This window comes from Eubalaena glacialis, chromosome 17 (genome assembly GCF_028564815.1).
Source record: "Eubalaena glacialis isolate mEubGla1 chromosome 17, mEubGla1.1.hap2.+ XY, whole genome shotgun sequence".
NCBI lineage: Eukaryota > Metazoa > Chordata > Mammalia > Artiodactyla > Balaenidae > Eubalaena > Eubalaena glacialis.
Window position 1 is genome coordinate 59821845 of NC_083732.1, and position 21559 is coordinate 59843403.

A 21559-nucleotide genomic window follows, 5' to 3' on the forward strand; every position below is an offset into this window, starting at 1 on the left:
CAGAAACAAGTGAGTAAATATGGATTTGGCCTCAGGTTTCCTCTTCTGTAAAAGTAGGATAATAGAACCCATCTCATAAGGTTGTTGTGAAGGTTAAATGCAATAGTGCATGGAAGCAATTTGCATAGCTCTTGAAAACATTTTAAAGGTAAACTCTAATTTCAATGCTTCTGCTTAGTTCTCTATACTGTTCTTCCATTTAGAAAATTACCTTAATATTTTTAAGTGATGACAGGGTCCTTAGGCATAGTCTGGAAGGAAAAAATTGAAGGGGGAGAAAAAAGGAAGAATAATTGCTCTGCATAATATACTAACAGGAACTTTCGATTAGTTGGGCATGGGGGTAAAGACTGGAGGTTTCAGGGGTTCTGGACAGGGAGGAGAGGAGTACAGTAGAAGAGGAAAGACAGTGAGAAATATCCAAAGATGGGAGACACACAGTTTAAAACAATCGTCTAATGATTAATTTTATTTTTTCCTTTTCTATGTTGGGCATATTCCTCCTCCCCAAATGTTCTGTTTAATAAAAAAAACTGCTATTTACCCAACAGTCTTTTGTTAGTGGATCTTTGGGAAATGAACAGGCGGATAAGGATACAGACAAAAAAAAACGTCACAGAGGCAAGGCAGTGAGTGGAGATTGGGCCTGGGAGTGAGAGATGTCTGGATCCTGCAAGCCTGTCCCATGCCTACACCATCCCAAGAAACACCTGGGAATTGTGGAGGGGCCTGAATTTCCAGTGTCTACAGAGTAGGGAGCTGAGAAAACTTGTTAGATTACCCTAGAAGGCTGGAGAATTTGGGCTTTTTAGGATTAAATCAGCTGCTCTTCTTGCGTTTAGCTAAAATAACTTAAAACACAAATAACCATGACAGATGATAACTAGCCACTGTGGTTCACTGAACAATGACACATGATGAGTAAGTTTAATGATGTAGGGGGAATGGATAAAAAAGTTTAGAATGTTTAATGTTTATAAAATTGTTTCACAACATTAGCTTAAGCAATTATCACAAAAACTCTAAGACTGTAGAACCCCTTTTTATTTTTAATGAGAAAAGTAGACTCAGATATGTTAAGGAACTTGTCCAAAGGACCACAGTGAGTATAGGCTTTCCATTACACTACAAAAAATCCAAACCATAGAGGGAAAGAGAGAAGACAAATTTGACCTATTTCAAATTTTGCCCATACCCCTTCTGAACAGATAAATCACCTTAAAAATTTATTATATGCTTAGTATTATTGCAGCTGCCATTTAAAAATATTAATGAGTGTGGTTTTGATACTCCAGGATGTTTTTAAAATTTTTCCAAAAAAAGTTACTGTAGAACAGAGAATGTCACTCACCACCCAGTTCTACAAGGATTAAGTCACTGGCTACTGCAGTCCCTGAATTCAGGATGAAGAACAGGATGAGGCACTCTGAGCTTTGGGAAAATAGACAAAACAGGCCCTTAGATAGTTAGTTATATATATTCAGGAAAAAATTTTATGAACCCAGATTCTTGCATCTTCCCATACTTAGCAATACAATTATTAACTGAGATATCTGTTCCTCATGACTAGCACTAACTTTCTACCAAGACGTAAGTTGGATTTTATGTACTCCTTAGCCAAAATCACATATATACTGGCTTCCCCTGCATCTTTTCGGAAAAGTTCCTCAGAGCAACCTGAGAGGCTGTCTCCTGGGATACGGTCCTCAGTAAGACACTGAATAAAACTCAACTCACAGCTCTTACATTGTGCATTTTTTTTTCCCAATCAACATTACCCTTGAGCTTGATTGTTTTATCAATATTTTTATAAGGAGACACATTCCCTTCCATCTTGTTTCTCTCTTTTTCCCCATGATCTTTTAATAAAAGAAAAATTATTTTAATAAGCCCAGTTCCATAAAGAGGAAATCTTTAAGCCAAAATGAAATAAAAGCTAGTCTGGAAATATACCATCTTATTATCAAAGTACTGATGGAAGTATGGGGTCTAAACACAAGAATGGGGCAGGAATTTAATGCGTTTTAAAAGCAAATACTCTGGGGAAAGCCAGAATAAATTGAACTTAGCAAGTGAACCATTAAAGAAAAGAGACAACTACAGTTTATAAATTTTATGTTCATGATAGAAATGTATTGGCTGATGCATTCAAAAGACTATGCATGAATGAGTGCCCAATATGTGGTTCTGCATCATGTCTTTAAATTTTGGTTTTCTTATGATGACCCACTGGAATCCCTATCTAGTATGAATTACATACATATCTGAGACAATTTGGGTACTAAATTTCTATTTCCCAAGTATGCAATTTTCCCCCCCATTGGTGGTGGTTGCTACTCATATGCTTGGTGTTGAAAAAGCCAACTTTTCCTTGCTTCCTGGTTTCTAGTCATAAGCAAAATGAAAATCCATTGATTGAACACTGGTGATGGTAATCTTAGTGTTTTGCCTGTTCTGTAATCTTCCCATTAAATTGTATTTGAGATAATCTGATATCATTTTATGTTAAAATAATAGCTTTTTTTGCTTACATGGTGTGAAAGATTCTTTGTACCTGTGCTTTATTAATATTTAGTGCTATTGAATACAAAGCACCATTCTGCTAAAAAAATTATGCCAAAAAGTACGTAACAATGGAGCCCAAAACCTGTACAATCACAGCATCATATTAGCAACAATGCAGAACAAACACAGACTGGAGTGAGCAACAACTACAGAACACACTGTGATTCTTCCATTAGATTTCATTACCTGAGAATATTCTTCTCTGACAATTTCATCTATAGTCATTTTATTTACCTGAATTCGAATACAAGTAATTTTTTAAAAGTTGATCTATAAAAATCTCAAAATGGCAATCCCATCAAACAAGACTGCTGGAGTATAAGCACCTAATTCTACCACTTACCAGTCATATCTCTAACCTTTTTATATCTCACCATCCCTACTGATAAATGAAGATAATGACAGTAAACCTCATAGGATTATTGTGAGGTATAAATGAGAAACTGAATGGTGAAAATAGGGCTTGGCGCATAGTCAACATTTGTTATTTATTGTTTCTGGGTTTTTGTTTAATAGCGTAATTATTCATGCTGAATGTATTAGTTAAAATGTTTTTAGCTGTAAGTTTTAGGCCAAGTTAGAGTGGTCTAAACACACAGAAGTTTGTGTTCTCCCTTAATAAGAAATCTGGAGATTAGGCAGTTTCCTCAGAGGCTCAACAATGTCAGGGTGTTAGTCAATGTTTCTGGAATTCTTTTGGTTTCTGTACCCCCAACCCCTGTCCACAATCACATGGCTACACCATTACATGAGAGTATTCAAAGCAGAAAGGAAGGCGACAGGCAGCAAAAGAAACATTTTTCCCGAAGGAGATTCTCTTTATGTCTCATTTTCGTGAAATGGGTTGCATGCTCACTTGCAGACCAATAAAAAATGAGATTCCTATGACTGATAGAGACTAATAAGAAATTATCCCCTGGGCCTGGTGCTGGGGGATTGCTACTCAAACAAAATTGTAGTTTTGTTTGCAAGGCAGAAGAGTGGAAAGGTATTAACAAGACAAAGGATAGGGTGACTGAGTTTCCTTCCAAGGCTCTTTTGTGATAAAGCACTAACAACGTAGAGCTGAATTATTGCCTGTCTGAAGTTCTTTGTCATTTCAAAAAATAGCAAAAGGAGGCCAGGACTTATTATTTGCTTTTTCTTCTAAACAACAGAGTAAAGAACAGGTCTATAAAACTGTATAAGGAAATTTACTGTGTGTTGATAGGTCCTTTTCCTCAGTGGTGGTTTGTTCATTTTCCCTGAATGATCCAGGTTAATGTTTCCATTTCTAACTATAGTCTATATGTTTATCCACAGTCTCTCAACATAGGTATAGACAGATTTTTTTTGTTTATTATGTTTGTGTTCTAAAAAAATAGGTTGGCCAACAATACCCACCTAGTATAAATTACGTACATATCTGAGACAAAAAAAATTTTTTTCTAACCATGTAAGATATCTTCCAACTCTCTCATTTTTGAAGTTCTGCATACAGCTGATCTCCAAGAGACTTACTCAGCAATGAATGTTAAATGGATGAAAATGTAGGTAAAAATTGTATGTAAAACAAAAGAATGAAAAACCGTACTAATTTGGAAATAATGCAAGTAGTCAATTTGAGGACTTAGTTCTTTAAAAAATGCAAAGAATTTGATTACCTTTCATTGTGAATAGTAGCCAAAAATAAAAATTTCTATTCACAGAGTAAAAATTGTTAGATTCACCCTTAGGTTTTGTATTTATTTTCCATTAGGCAGGAGTTCTACATCAGTATTCTTTATTTTACCCACTGCTGCTTTTGGCATAATGCACCCCCAGTTTGTTGTGGATGTCCCTTTACACCAATTGTTTCTAAGGTATCATAGCAGCTGTCAGTGATACAAAAGTTCATGAGAACATCATATGATCATTAGTTCATTTTATCCCCACTTGGCTGTTCCAACCCCATGTAGCTAATACTATATTACAATATGTTACTATATGAACCTGGTCCAAAGACAAAAGAATACTGTGATAAAGAATTGAAAAATATTAGAGATTTGTCAATACCGAAACAGAATCAAGTTCCTTTAGGAGGGAATGATTTTCTGGTAAATTAAGATGCATGATTTATTCCCATAAAAGGTTTCACTAATGATTTCTACAACATAAGGATTTTTCAGCACTTTTGAGGAGGTTTTAATATCAGCAGTTTCTGTTCAAAGAATATACTGACCCAATTCTTCAATAGAATGGGTAACCTATAAGAAGAAGGTATGTAATTCACTCACATGAGTGAACATGAACATGTTGATAAGAAAATATGTGGACTAGACATCTAGGCAATGGTTTCTTATGCTCTGCTAAAAATTAAACCAAAACCTATGGATAAATAACCTTCAATCCAAGTCTTCATTTCTGATGAGGAGAGAATAGAAAAAAAGCATCATGGTCATCAGCCCTGAGAGGTGTGGTGACTGTATTCAAAGACTGTGATCTTCAGTCTCCTAGCTTTAATTGGCCTCCTGGGGTATGTAAAATGCTGTGTGTGTGTCACACTCCTAGAGATCTTGGCACAAACTATTTACAGCTGTTTGGAGCCTTAACATACAATACAAAGGGCCTGCTGGGTCTGGCATTTGCTGACACAGCCTTGGAATCAATGGAAAAGTCTGGCTTCTCTTTTGAGGTCCTCATAGTGAAGGATTTGCAGACTGTAAAGTATACAAGAAGCTAAGAATCATCCTTAGCACAGCCAAAGCTCTTCTCTGCAGGGCTCCAGGGAGTCTGGTTAGTACACATTTTCTGCAGAGCCCTGGAACATTTTCACCTTCTTCACATGAATAACGTCTTCCACAGTAAAAGACTTTACAATATTTTGCCTACATTTGCCACACAAATAGATTACGATATAAGACTGCACAGCAGAGGTGGTGGCAGACTAGTAACCTGTGGGCTGAATCCAATGCACAGGCATTTTTTTTCCCTTGGTTTGGATCCTCATAGTGTTTCATTTTACTTTGTTTAGTTAATTTGAATTAGTTGCCAACTTTTAAAAATCAGGACATTGAAAAAATTTTTTTTCAGATTATTGATTTCTCTGGAAAAGTCAGATATGGCAACACAAGGTCTGAGTTCCCACTTGGCAACAGATAACTGGGGCTGGGTAGCAGCCACCCTCTTTGGAGGGGATATGGGTCTTAAATGCCAGAGCCCCTCTGAAAGGCCTCTTGCATTCACGTTCCCTGACTGGCACTACTAGGCACTAGAATTAGCAACCACTCTAAAAAGAACATGCCTTTAAAACACAGATTACAAACAATAAAGAACAATTAGGAATAATATGTCCACAAAGTGAGAATTATGTTTTATTTGGCAGACTTTCTGAGGACTTCAAGCCCGGGAGACAGCTTTTTAGATATAGCTCTGAGGGACTGCTCCAAGGAGGTAAAGGAGGAGCCAGGATATACAGGGGTTTTTGCAACAAAGACCAGGTAGTTGGAACATCAAAAAATTACCGTTAATTAAAGGAAACCAGATATATTAAGTTAATAAATTTAGCACTTTTCCATGTATGGGAAGATGCAAGAGTCTCGGCTCATTGAAATCATTCCTTTGATATGCACCTTAGCTATCTAGGGCAAGTATCTTGTTCTTTCCCATCCTGAGTCCCCTCAGGGTGTACCATTTTGGGTGGGTGCAGTGGCTGAGGGCTTGGTAATGGGCAGCCTGTTTGTTTCCAACATGAATTCCCTCAGGGCTCACCACTGGGGCGGCTGTAGTGGCTTGATGGCTGCAACATCCTTTGTTTACTGATATGGCAGCCAACATTTTTCATTCACAAATATTACACAGAACATAACCACCTCTTAGCCTGCTTAAGCAACATTTTCCTATTTTGCTTAAAATTTTTTTTTTAAATAAGTAAAACATTACATATAAGTTCAAGCTCCCTGTTTATCCTTCCAAATTTCAACCCTCTTTCTCCAACTATATATATAAAACCACTATTTGAGGATGCTCAAGTCCTTTATATAAAATATCTTAGTATTTGCATATAACCTGCCTACATGCTCCCACATACTTTAAATCATGTCTAGATTACTTGTAATACCTGATACAATGTAAGTACTATGTAAATAGTTGTAAATACAATGTAAATGCTACATAAATGGCTGCTAGCACACCCCAAATTCAAGTTTTGCTTTTTTGGAACTTTCTGAAAAATTTTTCCCCAAATATATTCAAACTGCTGTGGATACAAAGGGCTGACTGTATACCTCAGTTTATTTATCTATTTTTCTATTGCTAAAATTTATGTCATTTGCAATTTTTCACTATTTCAGACAATCTTGCTGTGAACATTCCTGTGCACACTTTCCTTTGCACATGTACAAGAGTTTATTTATGATATACCTAACAAGGAATTGCTGAGCCTTGAGGTGTACCTATCCTCAATTTTCTCAGATATCGCCAAATTTCTCTCCAATATTATTTCATATAATTTACCCTATCAGCAGTGTATGAGAGTTCCTGATACTCCTCTTCCACACTAATACTTGTCACTTTTTAATTTTTTGCCAATTTAATGAAAGTAAATGGTATTTTGTTATTGTTTTAATTTGTATTTTCTTTTTTTTTATTTTTAATTTGTATTTTCTTGATTACTAGTGAGACTGAGCATCTTTTCATACATTTATTGGCCTTTCAATCTATCTGAGATTTACTTGGCTCTCTGTTCATTTTTAATTTTTTTTTTTTGTTGTTCATTGATTTGGAGGAATTCCTCACACATTTTGGATACCAAATCTTTTGTTGATTTTATGCATTGAAAATATCTTATTACAGGCTTTAGCTCATCTTTCACTTTTGATGCCTTTTATTTGTACAGCAAATTTCCATTATAATGTAAAAACTGTCAATTCATTCTCTATATCTGTGCTTTTGGGGTCTTGCATAAGAAATCTTTATCTAAGCCTGAGTTGTGAAATACTCTTAAGTATTTTCTTCTAAAAGTTTTGCTTTTCATATTTAGGTCTTTAATCAACTTAGAATTTATCTTTGAACATAAGAATCTAATCTTATTTTATTTTTCCAAGTGAATATCCATTTGTCCCAGCACAATTTACTGAATAGTCCACGCTTTCTCCAAGTTTTCTCCACAGATGAATATATAGAATTTTGGGGCTATCAGTTCTGTTCCATTGGTCTATTTGTCTGTTTCTGTGTCAGTATCACACTGTCCTAATTACTGTACTTTTAAGATAAGTTTTAATACTTTGTAGAAAAAGTCTCTCCTTTCCTTTCTCCTACCACTCCTCCTTTAAAATTATCTTGATCATTCTTTAGTTTTGCTTTTCTACATAAATTACCTTTTCAATTTTCTAAAACAAACAAACAAAACCCCGTTTGCATCTTGATAAGAATTGCAATGAATATTCAAGATGTATTTGGGGAGAATGGAAATGTTTACAAAAGAGGGTCTTATTCATGAACATGGTATATTCTCCATTTATATAAGAAATTGTCAATAAAGTTTTACAATTTTCTCCATAAAATTTTGCACATCTTTAAAACTTTAATGCCTAGATTCCTTATAAAATTTAATCTATTTTAAATATACATTTAAAAAATTACTATAACTTCTTTTTTTTAATAAATTTATTTATTTATTTTTGGCTGCATTGGGTCTTCACTGCTGTGCATGGGCTTTCTCTAGTTGTGGCGAGCAGGGGCTACTCTTGGTTGCAGTGCGTGGGCTTCTCATTGCAGTGGCTTCTCTTGTTGTGGAGCACGGGCTCTAGGAGTGCGGGCTTCAGTAGTTGTGGCGCATGGGCTCAGTAGTTGTGGCATGAGGGCTCTAGAGCGCAGGCTTAGTAGTTGTGGCTCACAGGCTTAGTTGCTCCACAGCATGTGGGATCTTCCCAGACCAGGGCTCAAACCTATGTCCCCTGCATTGGCAGGCAGATTCTTAACCACTGTGTCACCAGGGAAGTCCTCTATAACTTATTTCTACTCTTTTCTGGGGGGTAGACAAAAGGATTCTCAACCAATTTTGGGGAATTGATCTTGAATCTAGCAACCTTCCTGATTTTTATTATCAGTCATTATAGTTTGTTTATAGAGTCCTTGGATTTTCTATTAAGATAATCAAATAATCTTTGTATGATAAGAATTTTATTTCTCCTTTTTCTAGCCTTAAACTTTTGGTTCTATTGAACTACAGAACTAGTTCTATAGAACTAGCATTAGTAGGTATTCTTACCTTTTTAGCATACATGCAATTTTGAAATTTTACTTGAGCTAAGACTTATTAAGATGAAGGAATAAACTTTTCTGGTATTTTTCAACATCTCTCAATTATTTCGTTTTAACTACTTAATTACCTTAAGAGACATTTGCTACTCAGATGACTACAATAGCATCCTAACAAATCTTTTTACTTCAGCTTTTGTCCCCACATAAGTGACTTTTTAAAAATGTAAGTAAGATCACAACACTCCCCTGTGTAAAATTCTTCAATGACATTCCACTGTATTATACAGTAAAATCTGAACTTCTTCTAATGCTTAATCTCCAGTCTCAGTTCTTATCCCTGGGTCTTACCAAGACTGGAGATTTTACCTCTATTGAGAACCTTCCCTGACCCCTCTATTTAAAATAGTCCCTCCACTCTATCCTGCCCTTCTACTACAGTTTCTCTTTAAAACACATCCTATTTATTTTCTATTCTAGCACATTTCACATTCTGAAATTATTTTGTTTATTTGCTTAGTTGTTTATTGTCTTCAACTAGAGTATAAGTTTCATGAAGGCAGAGCACTTCTCTGTGTTGTTCATGGTAGTACCTCCAGCACTTAGACTAATACTTGGTACATAGTTGGTGCTAATAAATACTTTTTGAATGAATAAATGAAAAATAGTTATTCTTCCTTCTGCCCCATAATTATTCCACATATTAGCTCTGTATTGTCTGACTCTGCCTTGATTCCAAAGAAGAAAATTATCAGATGTTGGAAAATTTATCAAGAATAAGAATAAAGTTCAAACTTTTATAGACAGCTATTTTAAAAGGTGTATCATTCTTTCCTAAATTTAGGAAGTTAAGCAAATGCATTTCTACTGGATGGACAGACTTTCCAGGTGAGTTGGCCCTCAGGTTCTAGCCTAACCTAGGTTCTCTAGGGTAACATGACTTCTTGGCAATAGAACTATGCCTCTCACAGTGGTTCTACCACTGTCCCATAAGTCTAGGTCCTTTCTTGACTATGGATAATTGTGGGATATGGGGCCCTAGTATCTGACTTTCAGGACATGAAAGTCGTTTCATGTTTTATTGCCTCTTCCCTTTCAGTGTCTTCCCTCAAGAAATTCCTCTGCCCTCTAAAGGATGTCTCCCACAAATATTCAAGTTTATTTCACTTCTAGAAAATAATGGTTCTCAAAAAGATGGTAGTTTAGAATCCCAGCCCTTTACAACCTAAAACTTGTATACTACCTTCAGACCCCAGAAAGTCTAGACCCTAAAAACACGGTGACATTCACTCCCTCCCTGGAGACTTCATATCCTGCTCCAAATGCATATTTATCTCTACCAGGCAAGAGTCGGAGCAAATTATGCTGTGACCTCAAATATGTAAGCTAGCATGGGAGGAGAAGAAGTGAGGATTGGTGTGGAGGCTGAAACCAGAGAAACTAACTCAACAGAGAGGTCTGAAGGCAGGTCCAAATAACATATTAAGTCCACTGTGGTCCAGGAAGCCATTCTGTCCTATGTTACAACTCTAGAAATGGGGAGGGGGCAGCTTCAGGAGACAATCAACACTTGAAGTCAGGCAAATGTTTCCATTATGTCTATTCATGTAGAGGTCGTTAATTAAGGTTGTCAAGAGAACAGGTAATAAACAGTTGAGAAGCTATCATATACCATGCACATCCAACCAGTTCAACAAGTGAGCCTCAACCCCTTCCTCTGTCATATACCCTTCATTTGGGCAGTAAACCCAGCCTTATTATTTCAGTTTTTAAGACATCCAGAAGCAGGTGGTTCCAAAGTTATAAATTTAGCAGCTCAAAGCAATTGTCAAGGACCTGGGATTTTTTCTTCTTTCCCCTCTGCTGCCATCCTTTATATGTTGATCTTGTCAGTTGTTTTTTTTTTTTTTTTTTTTTATCATGGCTGCAAGATGGCTGTAAGCATCACATTCTCACCAATACATATCAAGCAGCAGAAGAGAGATGAATCCCTGCTTCTGTCCATGTTAAAGTTGAGAAAAAATTTCCCAGAAGGCTCCCAGCAAACATCCCATTACATCTTATTGGCCAGTGTTTCATGCTTAAAAAGATCACTGATAAGAGAAATGAAATAATTATGACTGGTTTACACCAGTCAACATTCACTCTCTGGGGTTGCAGGGGGCCCGTTGGTTTTTAAGCTTTCAAATACCTGAACAAAATCAGAATTCTATTAACAAGGAAAAGAAGCAAGAATAGCTGTTGAATAGACAGTTTTAGCAGACACTGTTGGTGTCCCAACCATACCACATAGGTCTACTCTGAAGACTCTCACACACTTGTTTCACTCTACTTGTAAGTGTTTTTTGCCTATGAGAGCTTGCTCTGCCAGCAGGAATCCTCAACTAATGAAGACAGAAGGTGATGGGTAAATACCCTAGCCTCCCCCGATTAACGGAGCATATTCCACACGACCTCCCAAAGACTCACCAGTGGAATGGTGCCCCACTTGCCCACAGTGGTAATACACTCATTCATGTCCCTAATTGACTTTCCTCCTTTCAGTGTCTCACTTCTTCACAGTGCTCCCTGGGGTCACACCCAAATCATTGTCTTGGTTCTGCTTTTGTAAGAACTCAACCAGGTCAGCAGTCAACAATGTCTCCTATCAGCTCAGGAGCTGCTCTTCTGTGATGTCTTACCTGGTCTCCAATAAAAAGTTACTTATTCCTTTGTATGACCACTATATTGTATAACCCTCTACTATAGCACACTTTAAGTGTGTTTATTTCCTTCTACACTGTCCTAGTCATTGCTACATTCCTATTGTTGAGCACAGGTGCCTGGTACATAGTACATACTGACTAAATGTTGAATACATTGACAGAGTCCACTACGTGGTTTCTTACCTGGGGACTCTTCTCAAAAACCAAAATATCACAATCCTTTGTGCACCCCAGTCATGCCCCTCCCTTCTCCCTTTTGTTTTCATCACTTCCATTACTCTCTGATTCAGCTGCTGCCTCTGAGGTTTAATCTCTGAATTTCTCTAGGCTAGCAATGCATTCATATGGGATAAATATGCTCTCTATAAGCGAATGTCCCTCAAGACATTTATTTTCTTTCCCCATATTTCAGCATTCCCAATCTCCGAGACAGATCTTTTAACCTAAACATTGCCTCACAGCTGGCAGATCCTGTCCAGACCCACTGAACTCCAGCTCACTATGAAAGCCAATAATTCACTGGCCTAAAATATGGGCAGCAGGGCAGAGGGCTGCTCTTCTGCTGCTGCAAGGAAATTTTATTTGAGAAACTCTAATTCTTAGTGACATATTTAGTATATTCCCATTTTTTCCCTTAACTTTACTGCCTCATCAGTAAAACTGAAACTGCCTTCAAGAATTGAAAGAGAGTAGCTAGGAAATGAAAGTCACATGGATAGTGTAGTGGTTGCTATGTATTTGTCTTCCCCTTCCTCTTTAGAAATTCAAGTCTTATGAGAAAAAAATAAACAAAATAATAGTTACTGTTGTCAATAAAACAGATGCTAATTTCTGATGGAGAGTGACAGTTAAAAGGAGAAAAAATAGAAAACTTGGATCTTTGGGCAAAATTTGAGAAAGAGAGGAAGAATGAGATCTTCAGGCCAATGTGAAACTAGAGCAATGCCAACATAACTACTGACATCATTGGATTAGTATCAGTGTATTAACAGCTGTCGTGGTGAAGTTGGCTTCTCAAACTGATGTCCAGTTGGCATTTAGTTGACTGCAGTAAACAGGAGCAATGAAAGTGGGGAGAACGCGTGGGGCTGCATCAAGGGTCAGATAGAATAATCTGCAAGATGAGTGTGGCTCAAATATTACCCTTATGTCTTGTAAATGCTGGACATGGTGCAAGAAGAAACATGTTGCAATCAAGATTTCAATTCCGTTAACAGAGGCAGATTTATTGTGGAACTAAATTAAGCTTAAGTTTTAGGCTCCCTTCACTTATACTTCCCTCCTAAGGACCAGTACTTAATTTACATTCTTTTTTTTTTTCAAAAGGTCTCCCCAAATTATATGAGCTCCAAGCTCTAAAACACCTACATCTCTCCCTGCCAGTTAAATTTAATTTTTAAGGTGCTCCCAAAAGATATCAACCAACATTGTAATTAAATACCAGTTTAAAAGAGAGTGTGAAGGACTGAAATTCGGACAAACAAACAAACAAACAAATAAATAGATAAATGAACCATATAATTCAACAGGTACTTATAAACCCTGATCAAGAGGTTTAAGATGCAGTTTCTTTAAATGTATTGTATGTAATTGAGAAATCAAGACATAGGCACATAAAAATAACTATTGCAATTAAAATTGAAAATGGGAATTATTCATTTAACAAATGTTTATTAATGATGAACTCTGTGCCAGGCACTGCACTAGGCACTGGGTAGCCAATATTTATTAAAACAGACATGATCAGCCTTCATGGAGCCTACAGTCCAGTAGGAAAGAAACATTTAAGAAGCAAATAAATGAATAAATGAATGAAAGAAAATTTTTAAAATTGTGAAAAGTTCTGTAAAAGAACCTATCAGGTTGCTAAAACAGAAATTAAAGAAGAAACCTCTTTTAGATTGGGTAGTCAGTGAAGGTCTCTTTGAGAAAGTGACACATCTAAAGGAGAGAATTATCAGCCAGGAAAGGAGATGAAAGGAAATACGTTCTGGGCAGACATGTAAAGACCTGAGGTAGGAAATAGCTTGGCCTTATTAAGCAACAGAAGGGAAGCTACTGTGGGTAAATACAGTACAGGGCCAGAGACATGAGATGAGGAAAAAGATCCTTGGTATATTCTGCTTGCAGATGGAGACTTCTGAGTATTTGCCGTATTACATTTCCTTTGTAACTTGGGAAGTGATGGGATTGGAAAACTGACCTTGGTTCTTAGACCACAGTAGTACAAGTAGCACAAGATCCAACCATTGCATTCCAAGAGATCGTTTATAAAAGTTAGTATAAAAGAAGAAAAATTAAGTATGTGTTGTTTTATAAAGTTCTTATATTCCATTCTCTCTCTAAAAAAAAAAGTATGTGTCTTTGCTGGCTTGTGTTTTTATTAAGTTAGAAAATGGTGAAAACCTACCTCTTAGTGTCCCACATAAGAAATATTGTAATTGTATACCAACGCTATCATTCATCTGGGTTATAAAAGAATGAGTAAGGCTGTACTCCACCCCATCTTTGGAAGAAGTTACCCCACTGACCTTAACCTTAACAGATGAAACTTATTTTATCTTCCCCTCTTAAGATAGAGGTGGAGTGGGACAGGAAGAGCAATTGCAACTGTCCAGACTTCTGAAATAAAGGAATCTTACCAGCTGAGGTCTGATGAACTGTATGGGTAAAATCTCATTACTCAGTATTAAGTTGGATAAAAACAATAAATGGACTTTTGGTAAAAATATTTTCACTGACTTCTTTCTCTTGGAGTTTTAAATCCCCATTTCACTTCTTAATGAAAGAACCAATCAATTAGGACTTGACAAAGAGTATGTGGACAGGGGCCTGATTATACCTGGACTTGAAGCCAATGACTTGGAGACTGAATTTTGATTTTAATACAGTGGAAATCCATCAAAAAGTGTTAGCTTGGAAAATCATTTGGTCCAGTTCATGTTTTAAGAAGCTATATGCTTTAAGAAGTAGCACAGATAATAAATTCCATATTTATTAGAATTAATTAGAGATTAGTGTGTGCTGATCAGAGAGAGGGGGACTTCTGAGTGGAGATAAAATGAGGACTTTAAATGATGGGTAAAATTAGATAAGCAGGGGAGAGAATAAGAAAAGGGCATTCATGGTAAGTGCAATGAAATGAGAAAAGGCTTTGAGTGGGCTGGAGTGGGAGAAGATAGGGAGTATGCCCACCTGACTGAGGTATATTAAGTTCTGACCAAACTGTAATGCACTCTGCACATCAGAAGAGAAACATTTAGGTAATAGGAGACTCTAAAAATGTCATATGCATGATGTAATGGAAATAAATCTTCAGAAACACGAATTTGGTGGAAATGTGAAGAGAGGATCCATTTTAAAGTAGAGAAAGAAGTAAACAAAAAAAAAGTAATATGAAAAATCTGAGCAACAAAATACAGTCTGAAGTAGAATATACATTTCCTATTTTACTTCCAGTTAAAACTTAGATAAACCTGGCAATAGTTGTGTTATTCTCCGATTATCAGGCCAGGGAGAAATAGAGAGCAAGACCAGGGTAAATGCAGCTAGAACTAGGGTTAGCTGTAGGAGGAGACCCAAGGGAAGGTGACAAGAATCAAAATCACACTGAACATGGCAACTTGGGCTTGGATATGATTCAGTGGTATTCAGTGAGCCTAATATGGAAGGTGGGGTATGATGGCTGATGTCATGTATGTTCTGATATAATCATTAGTCAGCACTGTTAGAGTCAGATATGTGGTCCTAAGTGGGTGGGAATGAAGGGGAGGCACCAGAAAGAAGGAAGACTGGCAGGCTGGGTCATTCATTAAAATCCATGATGGAAGTTAAGGAATTTAACACACTCAGTCGTAATACAAGTACCCAAGGTTGCATTTTGGGTATTCTGACTGCAAGTAGGTAAAATGCTAATTAAATATCCCAACCACTGGGGAAAGGGGACATATAACACATTGCAAGCCTTGGTTCCAGTGGTCTCTGGGCCTGGGCAAATCTGAGACTGCTTTTTTTTTTTTTTTTTTTTGAAGATTTTTTTGATGTGGACCATTTTTAAAGTCTTTATTGAGTTTGTTAAAATATTGCTTCTGTTTTTTATGTTTTGGTTTTTTGGCCCCGAGGCATGTGGGATCTTAGCTCGCCGACCAGGGATCGAGCCTGCATCCCCTGCATTGGAAGACGAAGTCTTAACCACTGGACCGCCAGGGAAGTCCCCTGAGACTGCTTAATGTAGGGAGGTGGTGTGTTCTCATGCAAAAGAGCCCAGGGACCTAGACTCACAGCCTGGGTTGTCGCTGCCACTTACTAGCTGGAGGACAAGTTATAAACCTCTCTGAACCTCACTTTCTTTTTCTATGTGGATACAAATATACCTAAATAGCATGGTTGCTAGGACAATGTAAAAGTGCTTGATATAGAAAATGATTTGTTAAATGGCAGCTTTAAAACAAAAAGTAATGATTAAAAAAAAGTAATGATGTCATTAGCAAAAACAGTCTGGAACTTATATCAATTGTTACCCTGAAGGACTTCTATACAACCTTAAATACCTATTCATTTCCCAAGTACTCTGAGATAAAGAGGTCATAAGGATAAATGAGTATTGCACCTCTGCCTACTGGGCCACAAATGGGGATATACTGATGGTAAATAACAAGGAACATCAAACATAATGGTTCAGAATGTAGAGTGCTTCCTTGGTGAGCCTGATCTTTATATTCACCTCTGGAACACTGCTGTCTCATGGCATTTTGGAAAAGCCTGCCCAGAGTTCAAGGAAAAACTCTTATAAGCATCAGCTCCTTATGAAGACATTTGAAAAATGACAGAGCACCGGGTCACTTGGCTGTTGGTGCAGAGCAAAAGTGTTCCACGTTACTGAATCTGCACACAGAAAAACCCAGTATGCTTACGGGAGAAGAGGACTTTAAAAGACTGACATGCTACTTTTGGGTATCATGAAAGTAAACTTATGTATAAAAGCAAAGTTATTACAGAAAAGAAACGGTGGGTATTTAGGAAATGATGTAGTACAGCTACTAAAAGCTCCTAAAAAATAAAGTAGAATTATACAGAGGGAATGTGATCCCACAGGAAAGAGAAGAGATTGTTTAAGAGAGAATTCCCCCCATGTGTTCATCTAGAACCTGTACTCCCACTATCATAGCACTTACCGTCCTAGAATGTAATTGACCATCTGTCTGTTTCCCTTATGAATTCACAAGCTCCAAGAGGAAGTCAGTCTAACTTGTTTACAGTTCTGGTTACAATCCCCAGGGTCTAGTGCAGTGTTTGGCACACAGTAGATGCTCAACAAATACTTGATATTACGTAAATAATTAAGCTAGTACCATAGGAAACACTGTATCTCCATATGGAAGATAGGTAAATACAAGGAATTTTGTAGGTGAAAAAAAAGAAAAGAGGCAGTGCAGCACAGAAGCAGGCACATTTAAAAAAAAATGTCCCAATGCTTCATGTCTAAAAATTGGGAAACCAACTTCTCCATCTGACCCTGATGAAAAAGAGAAGAGATAAAGAAATTCTAAGTTGTAGGTGAGTATATATATTAAACTTTAAATTGTGGCCATAGTGGCCAGAAATCAGATTCAAGGTCAATTTATGGTGAAAATAGTTGTTATTTTATTTAGTTTATGACTTAAAAAGGTAAATACCATTGGTTGTTTTATATTTAGGATCCAGTTTTGGAAAATTTTACATGAAAAGGAGAAAGAATCTTCCAGTATAAAATTAAAATGTAATCAGGAACAGTAAAAACAATACAGCTGTTAATTCAGCCCTGAAGAAGACAAGACTCCAGGTCCAAAAGCCTCACAGACTAACTCCGACAAATGTGACCCACGGGAGATGTAGGATGACCTGGAGGTGTTGGAATTGGATGTACATATCTATTGCTCTATGTTACAGCTAGATGATTTAAGAGACCCCAAAGCTAATGAATATTACAAGCAACCAGAAACTCCCTTGACAGCCATGTATACATGTGTAAAATAACAAAGAATCTGAATGCAAGTGTTTGTACTTCATCACTCAGTCTGAAATTCTATCCAATTCATTCAAGCCCAGAGAAATGTGCAGCTTTAGCAAAAATCACTCCCTTCCTTGAAACAAAATATTAATGTTACCACTGATGCACCCACTTTTCTAGGCATTCTTCATTTCAGATGTTCTTAATAGAACTCTGACACTGTATCCAATCAATCCATATAAAAGGGCCAGCAATAGGGTTTGACATTTCTTCTGGAAAATTACGCGTGCTAATATAAAATCTGGGCATTTGCCACAAAGTTATTTTGTGTTAAGTGAAAACTGCTGCTTAAGAAAACAAAAAAAATTTGCCTGAAGAAAATTTGGAACTTTTTATCCAGATTAATTTGATATTGAAATTCAAAAAATGAGGCAGGATAAATATATTGCTTTTTCTATGCTGATATTAAGGCATCAAATGAAACTACTTTTGCTCTTTGTGTCCTTGTGTTTTTTGTGTACAATTTATCTCATATTAAGATTAACTTTAGCGATTTCCCTGGTGGTGCAGTGATTAAGAATCTGCCTGCCAATGCAGGGGACAGAGGTTCGATCCCTGGTCCGGGAAGATCCCACATGCCGCGGAGCAACTAAGCCCGTGTGCCACAATTACTGAGTCTGCACTCTAGAGCCCACGAGCCACAACTACTGAGCCTGCATGCCACAACTACTGAAGCCTGTGCGCCTAGAGCCCGTGCTCCACAACAAGAGAAGCAACCGCAATGAGAAGCCTGTGCACCACAACAAAGAGTAGCCCCCGCTTGCTGAAACTAGAGCCCACGCACAGCAGCAAAGACCCAACGCAACCAAAAATAAGTAAATAAATTAATTTAAAAAAATAGATAAGGAACAAGCATATCTAAAAATAAAAAGATTAACTTTAAAACAATAAGCTTTTTGAAAGTAATAAAATTTAGCTTGAGGGAAAAACTGTCAGTTAAACTTTGGGTGGACTGGGCTAATTGGACAACCAGACATATTACACAGTCTCTTTCTAGAAAGACTGTGGTTATATTGTGGATAGTTGATATCTTCTCCTAAAATATAAAATATTATTATATAATACCAAGAATAATTGAACTCATTAACTTCAGCCTGATATAATGGATGTCTTTAATGTTAGAATCATCATGTTCAAGATATGGACATTTAAAAAGGCATTGAATATTTACTGTAGCCCTACTTCTTTAATAATTACATTCCTTAATATATACTGATTTGTATTGGCCAAAATCTGATTGCTAATACCATTAATTCAATCCAATCCATGTTTGTTCAGTTTTTTTACAAGACAAAAAGACAAATTCAAAAATCTCATATTGGCAAAGTCACATTTAATAATAATAGACTAGATGAGCATGAAAGTTCAAAAGTTATAGGCATCAACACTCCATGCTCTATGACAATTAGCTGGCCAGAGAGATTCTAAGTTTTGCTTGGACCTCCCTAGCCTCTCCTTTTCTACCCAAGCTCTTGAGTTTAGATAGCTTCAGAAATTGGTCAGGGATCATCTTCTTTTCTCTGTCTAGGATCTCTCCCTAGGTAATCTTACCCCCATACAGGGCTCTACAAAACTTCTACAGCACAGACCACTCACCCAATCTCCAACCGCCTTTCACAACTTCACTTGGATGTTACATGTCCATTTTAGAATCTATTCTCGACAGAGTCATATTTCAAAAATGTGAACAAGATCATACTTATTTTCTGGTTAAATTTCTTCAGTGACTTCCATTTCTCTTAGAATAAAATTCAAATTCCTTACCATTGTCTAAAAGGCCCTGCCTGATGATTTCTTTCTAATTCTTCATGTCCTCTCTCATCGCTCCTAGCTATTCTGGTTTTCTTCCTTTTCCTTGCAGGAACTAAATCTTTACTCTTTTCAGGCCTTTACACTAGCTCCTGGACTGCTCTGCTTTTCCTGCAGCTGTTCCCCTGTGCTGCTTATCCTCAAGTCAAGGACCAAAGACCACTCTCTCAGAGGCTTTCTTTGACCACCTCCCTAAAGTCTCTTTTCCCATTTGCTCTCCTCCTCACCCAGCTATTTTTCATCTTAGTACTAATGACAATCTGAAACTATCTTCATTTTGAAATATTTTGACTTCTATAAATGCACTTTTGTTCTCCCACCCTTCCTAGTTGTGTCCTACTCCCTCTTCAGCTAGAGGCCTCCACTGTCTCAGGAAGGATTAGGCTTGCTATAGCATGAATGCGAGGAAAAGACGGAATCAGGATTCTGCCTATTTCAGTGACAGCAGTTAGAAAACATGAAGCCTTTTGATTTTACAAGAGCTTTTTAAAAAGAAAAGGGTTTTCAAAAATACAACCTACTGAATGGGAGAAAATATTTGCAAATGATATGATTGATAAAGGATTAATATCCAACATATATAATACCTCATGCAACTCAACATCGAAAAAATAAACCACCTGATTAAAAAATGAGCAGAAGAACTGAATAGACATTTTTCCAAAGAGGAAATGCAGATGGCCAACACATGAAAAGATGCTCAACATCGTTAACCATCAGGAAAATGCAAATCAAAACCACAATGAGGGGCTTCCCTGGTGGCGCAGTGGTTGAGAATCTGCCTGCTAATGCAGGGGACACGGGTTCGAGCCCTGGTCTGGGAGGATCCCACATGCCACTGGGCAACTAGGCCCATGGGCCACAACTACTGAGCCTGCGCGTCTGGAACCTGTGCTCTGCAACAAGAGAGGCCACGATAGTGAGAGGCGCATGCACCGCAATGAAGAGTGGCCCCCGTTTGCCGCAACTAGAGGAAGCCCTCGCACAGAAACGAAGACCCAACACAGCCAAAATAAATAAATAAATAATAATTTAAAAAAATAAAAAATAAAAACACAATGAGATATAACCTCACACCTGTCAGAAAGGCTATCATCAAAAAGAACACAAATAACAAATGTTGGCCAGGATGTGGAGAAAAGGGAAACTTCCTACACTGTTGGTGGGAATGTAAATTGGTACAGACACTGTAGAAAACAGTATGAAGTTTTCTCAAAAAGCTAAAAATAGAACTACCATATGACCCAGCAATTCCACTCCTGGGTATATATCTGAAAAAAACAAAGAACACAAATTCGAAAATATTCATGCACCCCAGTGTTCATAGCAGCATTATTTCCAATAGGCAAGATATGGAAGCAACCTAAGTGTCCATCAAAAGATGAATGGATAAAGATGTGGTGTACACACACACACACACACACACACACACACACACAATGGAATACTACTCAGCCATAAAAAAGAATGAAAATTTGCCATTTGCAGCAACATGGATGGACTTGGAGGGCATTATGCTAAGTGAAAGAAGTCAGACAGAGGAAAACAAATACTGTATGATATCACTTATATGTGGAATCTGAAAAAATACAACAAACTAGTGAACATAAAAAAAGGAAGCAGACTCACAGATACCAGCGTGGGGGAGGGGCAACATAGTGGTGGGAGAGTGGGAGGTACAAATTATTGGGTGTAGGATAGGCTCAAGGATGTATTGTACAACACGGGGATGTAGCCAATATTTTGTAATAACTGTAAATGGAAAGTAACCTTTAAAAATTGTATAAAAATTTAAAAATTAAAAAAATAGTAATAATAAAAAAAAAAGTGTTTTTGAGGAGGAAAGTTTCTTTTCTTAAAGTTCTGAAGGAGTTTCAGTTTATCCATACATGATAGTTTTAAAAGAAAGTAGATTGAAAAGTATTGGTTGTTGTAGAAAATGAAGCATTGTGGAAAGTATAAATGAGGATTAAGTGGGGTAGAGGTGAGGAGCTTTAATTAATTCGACTATTCTCACAGACTGAAGGCCACTCCCCCTGCCTCTAATAGAGACTCAGAGACTTTCTGGGATTGACTTTTAGCTTTCCTGTCTACTAGCTGAGAGTCTTTGAGCCAGATGCCCTAGTTATCTTTTCCATAAAATCAAGATAATAATATTTCTTACCTCATAGACTCTTGAGGACTAAAGTAGTAGTTAATACATATAGAGCAA

The 21559-nt window shown here is 37.1% G+C and overlaps 1 long non-coding RNA gene across 1 annotated transcript in view; it reads right to left on the reverse strand.

The window, feature by feature from the left end:
• Positions 1 to 1380: 1380 nt before the first annotated feature.
• The window catches only part of LOC133077417 (uncharacterized), a 66843-nt gene continuing 46664 nt past the window's right edge, over positions 1381 to 21559 (reverse strand). The window contains exon 3 of the long non-coding RNA XR_009697717.1: positions 1381 to 1431. This is a non-coding gene — a long non-coding RNA (uncharacterized LOC133077417). The remainder of the gene's footprint in view (positions 1432 to 21559) is intronic.